This window comes from Anoplopoma fimbria, chromosome 12, assembly GCF_027596085.1.
Source record: "Anoplopoma fimbria isolate UVic2021 breed Golden Eagle Sablefish chromosome 12, Afim_UVic_2022, whole genome shotgun sequence".
Taxonomy (NCBI): Eukaryota; Metazoa; Chordata; class Actinopteri; order Perciformes; family Anoplopomatidae; genus Anoplopoma; species Anoplopoma fimbria.
This window is the reverse complement of record NC_072460.1, coordinates 24,797,915-24,804,514: the sequence shown is the minus strand read 5'-3', so window position 1 is coordinate 24,804,514 and position 6,600 is coordinate 24,797,915.

Sequence of the window (6,600 nt, the reverse complement as noted above, 5' to 3'; positions counted from 1 at the left end):
ATGTAGCTCTTGAATTCATGCTCAACTGCCTCCTGTGTCTCTTTTGGAGGTTTGCCCTGGGAACTACGCAAATTAATTCAGTTTCTATTAAAAGATAGCGTCAGTGTCGGATCGGTGTCTGAATTCATGTTTGTTGAGGCCTAAAAATATGTCTAAACCATTTATTGGAAGAGAGATGAGATTGTTGCTGATGGGACTTTTTTTTCAATCTTTTTAAGAAATAATTAGTTTAAAAGTTTATTTGAGAAGAAACAAAAATCACAAACCTTCCCTGTTTTGCACAATCCAAAAATCTATGGCAATTCTGGTGTTTGAGCTTTGTTACGCCAGAGATTGTTACAGCTTAATGAAGTCGTAGTGATGCTGTTTTTTTGATGTTGTGACTTTTGTGACTTTCGGTATGTCGGTCGTGGCTAGTTTTGTGTGTGGCAAAATGGAAACATAAAAGAAAGCTGCGGTGCTCAGAAATGAAGCCAATGAAGAAGTGCCAAAAAACTGCAGTTCTTCATACGGCCACTTGAGGAGGGGACTCCAAAAAGCGAGTCAATCTCCATAGACTTCTATGTTAAAATGCCCAACTTTAAAGCAGAAATAAAGAGGTTTACAGCCCGGTACAAAAACTGTTTTGTACTCTAAAGCTAATCTCAACGTTCATGAAAAGTGTGCGGGGGTAAATTTTTTATAAAACCCACCCGTTAAAATTATAATATGGTTTAAAGTTAGGCAAAGTTGAGGGTGTGGCCTCTTTGAGTGACCTGTGGTTGTCGTCACGGGACCAAGTCCATATTTTATACAGTCTAGCAAGAGTTAGCAAGAAGGTTGAAAATTGTTAAGCGATGCAAATTTGTTGTCAAATTCCCAAAGTTGAACACTGTAGAAAAGCACTTTGCAATTCCACTTTGCCTCTGCAAGCAAGGATCTTTGAATCTGTGCAGCATAAACGGACGAGGTTTCAAAACTTTCATCCTACAATGCAAACCATAAAATAAAAGACAAATGGATGTGAAGAACCTATACACATTGGTTGATAGATCTATGTTCTCCAATGGCTGTTTGAGCACTTTTGGGTCTGAAATATACAGAAAAGCTTCAACAGAAACTGTGGTTTCTTTTAAATATTGTTTGAAATGTTGCTGTTGTAAATTTGGATAAAACCAAGTCACCAAAATAACTACTGGCTGAATCATAATTGTATCTTTTAGGAAGACAGTGGCTAAATTGGCAGCCCAAGCAACACTTCTACAGTGAGAGTGGCTGATTTTAAAATCCACCCAGAGAAGGAAGTCTCCGGTGTTTGAAACGACCTCTTTGTTTGAACGATTGGTTTGCAGTGTCCTTCACACCTGTGTGATGTCGGTGCATCATTTACACTGCTTTGTTTGCTCTTCATTTACAGGTCAGCGTGAAAGAAAAACACAGTTTTATGGTGTGCAAAGAGACACATAAGTGAAAGAGTTTACCAAATACGTATATTACAGACCAAGAGCTCAAACAGACATGGAGATGGTAGATTTAGATGTTTTTTAGTTGAGGTTTGTTACATCCTTATTCCATGGTATACACTAAAGCATGGAATAGTTAAGGCTCTTTCCTTCTGTTTTATGCTTTAGAGATTTAAAGGTCTACAGTGTGAAGCTGCTGAAGTGCTAAGCCTCCTGCTGAAGATTCATCGCAGCGCTCCAGAAACTGTCACCTCGCTAAAAGCAGGGAGACAGTGAGAAGGAAACTATTTCTAAATCTTTGTCTATTCTGGCAGATGGCTCTGCATTGAAATATCATTTTTTCACAGAAGCGACTGGCACAATATTCAGCAGATGTCTGTCCAAGCATGGTGTCCAAATGTTAAAGGGAAAAAAAGAGAGAGAGAGAGATCTGTGAATCTCTAAAGTTAGTTTATGATAATTTATAGCATTAAATAGAATAACAAGGGCTTTAAGAACAACCAATCCAAATAAAACGTATACAATAAAACACTTTTATGGAATATTAGCTGACAAAAATTTGATTTTCTGTTTGAATTGTTATTAAGTTAGTGAAACAAAACAGTTTTTGTTGGCTCATAATTTGCTCCATATGTCCTCTTCTTCTTGTTTTTCATTTTCATGTCTTTTGTGCTACATCTGCGAGTAGTTTCAGATAAATATATCCTTATCTGCTCCTGATTCCATATTGTGAAATCTGAGATGAAATTCATCCAACAATGTTTTAAATCTAAAGCCTCTTGAGCATTGGCTAATATAATATAATATTTTGGACTAAATGAAATATTATACCACACAATGTGCAATTTACTCAACTTTATATGGTTTTTGGACATACAGCCTGGGTCCAGTTTTTCCCCCTTTAGCCCCTAGTGATCAACAGGAGCCACACAGTCCTGTAGTGATGACTGACAAAGTTAATGAATCCACTTTAGAGTAAACCGACACCACTCAATTAGTTTCATTGCCCTAACCCCTCCGTGAACCATCCCCGTCGTTCGCTATCAGTCTTTTTACAGGACACACTACTATCAGATTTAGACACAGGGGGCTCAGAGGGGGAGGTTAAGAAAATGGACAGATTCCAGTTTAGTGACATCAGCTACTTAGCAATGAGAAGGACACTTGATCCTTTCTTACTGTACTGACCTGGGAAGCGACCCAGTCTTCATAAAAGACAAGACGACAAGGCGAATAGCCGTCATTTATTTCCCATTCGACCCTTATTTAAACACCCTGCTGCTACTCCTTCAAGCTGTCAGAGCTACTGTGGAGTCCATACTGTCACTAACTGCAATTTTTCAAAAAAACAAGGTCTAAAATATGTGTTTGAAGGATATATCCAGGATGTCAAACTGATTCAACAGGTTAAAAAGATAAAGACAGAAGCTAAAGCTACAGATCACAGAGTAAAAGTGAACCACCACATCACCTGGAGATCCAGACAGAAGACAATGAAACTAATAAACAACACTATTCCTGTAAAGCGGGTTAGTTCAGGTGTTACAATCATTCAACAGCTAAAGCAGCATGTGTAAACATTTAGCATACCTTTAGTTCCTAGCGTACCATACAAGCGCTAACGCTACTTAATGATGTACTCTGCTAAAGTTAGCTCCACAGGTTTTAATCCGAAACATTACGGTTTAGAAACGTAAATCTCCTTCCAATCTCTCCAGGTAACGAGTATCACTATTATACAATGTTTAAACAAGACGAGCTCGAAGTCCACTAAACCAACCTGAACATCAAGAACATCTCAAACCGTTGATGAGACTCTGTGGAGCAGAACCAGATAGTTGTGGTCAGAGTTGGCTAATGCTACCTTCTAATTGGCCAGTCTGCGTTTGAGGGTGGGACCTTTCAAGGTGTCAATTCACAAGGTTGGTGCGCATATGTCCAAAAAATCCATTCCAAGTTTCAAAGATATGCGAAAGCCAGACAACGATGCAAGTCAGCTGCAAGGTTTTACATTTTACGAATGCATTTTATGTAAAAACACCTAAAAAAAACAAACAAAGACATTATTGGGCAATTAAGTCACTTGGTGTGTTAATTCCTTGGTGGTGTGACCCTCCATCCCTTCCACTTTAAAATCTGCTCGTTAACACCAGCAGTAAAATCACGCCTCCATCTACAAGCGTTTAAGATGGTGGGTGATAAATTACCCACTCTCTCCACTCTGCAATGATTTAAGACCCACTGGTGGTTTTTTAAACAAGAGAGAGGGGAAGTATTCTGTTTTGGCTTGGGGATGGTAAGATTTAACATGGAGAGAACAGAAAACCAACTATGACAAGAACGGATAAGGCACATGTTGAGTTTGATTTCTTATTAAAGAGTAACTGCAAACTTAAACGTGTTTTGTAAGCTGACATGACTGTACTGTGATGAAACCATTGACTAAATATAAGAAGTGGACGTAGTCACCGTGACATCAACCATTGTTGTGGACTGATGTTTTGAAGCCTCGAGTTCGGCGATTTTCCCGTCGCCATTTTGATTACGGCCATAGACAAGTTGTTTTTTTGCAACCAATGAACGGAAATTACCATATTTGGAATGCGGAGGAGTGACATAGCGGCAGCAACCTGTCAATCCCAGTAAGCCCCGCCCTAAAGCATACCCTGCTTTATGGTCTGTTTGACTCTAAATGGAGCATCATTTACTAAATGAACATCATGCTGTATTGAAGAAGACTTGAAACTAGAGATTGAGACCATAAACTCATGTTTACAATGTTTACTGAGGGAATAAATCAAGAGAGAAGTAGAGTCATTTTCTCATAGACTTCTATACAACCAGAGGAGTCGCCCCCTGATGGACAGTAGAGAGAATGCAGCTTTAAGACTCTTCCGCTTCCAGCTTCTGACTGTAAGTGAGTGATGGAACCCTATACAAACTCACTAGAGTTGCATAGATTTTTGTTTTTTCACATATAGGATTTCTGTACTTCTTTCTTTATGCTCTTCTCCCTGGTTTAATGCAGGTGGAGCTTTGTTGGAAAGAGGGTGATGTTTTTCGAACATTAAACCAAAGAGACCACTCAATCCACCATTGTGGATCGAGCCGTAACAGACCCTCAAATAAGGGGGACAAACACAGGATTTTCACAGGGGTCAAAAGGGGCCCTCCTGTGATGGAAACGGCAACTTTTTTCCACAATAGGACCAGGAGGATATGAACTCATAAAGATGTAGGTGTGGGAATGGAATGGCCTTTCAGAGTGAACACTCAAATGAACAAAAGTCACTTTTTCCTTTTCTCTTTGCAAGCTCACAAGTCCCAAAGCACTTCTCGATGTCGTTGTCGCTCCATGTCAGGTATGCCGGTGTTTACCTTCTGTCCAGGTCTGTTCAAATAAGTGTAAAAAAAAAGAGGGGTGAATGGGTTATAGAGAGAGGGGGGGGGGGGGCATATGTGTTTGAGACAGAGAGGCACCTCATTGAGTCAGTGGTGGAAGCAGCATCTTGGCTTTGAGAATGTGACAACTGCTGCTGAAACAGAGTCCCAGTGTTTGCTGGGAGATGACCTGTAAACTTCCTGGAGGTTTCATTGGGGAGAGATGAGAAAGCTGGTTGTTGTCTACTATGATCTGTGGCCCTTTGTTTAAACCACTTATTTTTAGTTTCTGGCACTGGGAAGCAAACAAGATATTCTTGCACAAATTTTTGCACCAGTAAAAGAATGTCAATTGCTGATAATTCTGCATATAACACTTTTACTTAATCCAATGCTGCTGCTTGCATTGTTAGACAGCTGTCATTGGCTGTTTACATAGATATAGAATAGTAGAGAAGAGCAGACATTGAACTGTTTTCCCCAGTCATTTGACTAGTACAGTTAGTTGTTATGGTTACAACATGCTTTAGTTGGGCCGTAAAGTGCTGTGGCAACTCGCCGGGAAGAGAGAGGAAGCAGCTCCAGGGAATGATGGTTGGCTAGTTGTCCTTCTTTGTAACGGCGAGGAGTGAGTGCTCTTTTTCTGTAACCAGTGTGGCATTAAATCAAGATGGCATTAGGTAGCTAGTTTGCAAATTCCACCATGCATTAATGCTAAATCTGGACAATACCAATGTGCTTAGAGTGGATGAAGCCTTAAGTTGTTGAATTCTACTCATAAACTCTGGCTCTTTAGGCTTCGTAACGTTACTACTCCACTACTGGTTTTAGTTGTTATTACAAAATCTTACTTCAGTGATTCTGCGTCTTGCCGGAAGCCGGTTTAGTGCATACCGAAGTTAACTAGCTACAATGGCCACAATGGCAAGGGTACATATATAAAAACTGTTTTATTTCTCTCTATTCTCTTTCACGCTGTTGCATCTTTTTAAGTGCACTTATTTGCAAATGGAATTCATTGTGAAATAATTTGCAGTTGTGGCCTTTTCAAGAACCAGAAAATTCAGAAGGAGAAAATTTGAGTTGAGGGAGCTGTTGCTGAGCCAGAAGTCCGGGCCATTTTTCATTCTTTGGTCCCTGGTAGTAGCGGAGGTCATTTTTCTTCTCGAATTTGTTTGACAGGTGCATTGTGTTACTTTTATGAAGCTGAAGTAGTGAAGTATGAATGCTAATATTTATACGTCTGGGCTGAATTGACCCATAGTGTTGTTTTGACGTGAACAGTCGAAGCTAATGTTGCATATTGGGAATGTGAGCAATTAGCAATATAAACATGACTATTGTCTTGCACACAGCTCATTCTCATAATCATTTTATTGTAATATTATCTTTAGGGTAAGTATTTTAGCATGTCTTTCGTAACACTCAGGATAAGTTTACATTTTATTTTTAGCCAGAGTGGGACCAAGTCATTGTTTTGCAAGTGACTAGTAAGGCTTGAGTTTTTGCACCAAAGTCCCAATTCAAGTCCCAAGATAAGACTGACAAGTCCCAATCAAGGTCCTGTGTCAAGTTCCAAGTGAAGACTGACAAGTCCTGAGTCAAGTCCCAAGTCAAGAAAGGCAAGTCCTAAGTCAAGTCCTGAGTCAAGTCCCAAGTAAAGACTGTTAAGCCCCAAGTAATGTCGTGAGTCAAGCCCCAAATCAAGACTGAAAAGTCCCAATTCATGTCCTGTGTCAAGTTCCAAGTCAGGACTGACAAGTCTAGAGTCAGGTCC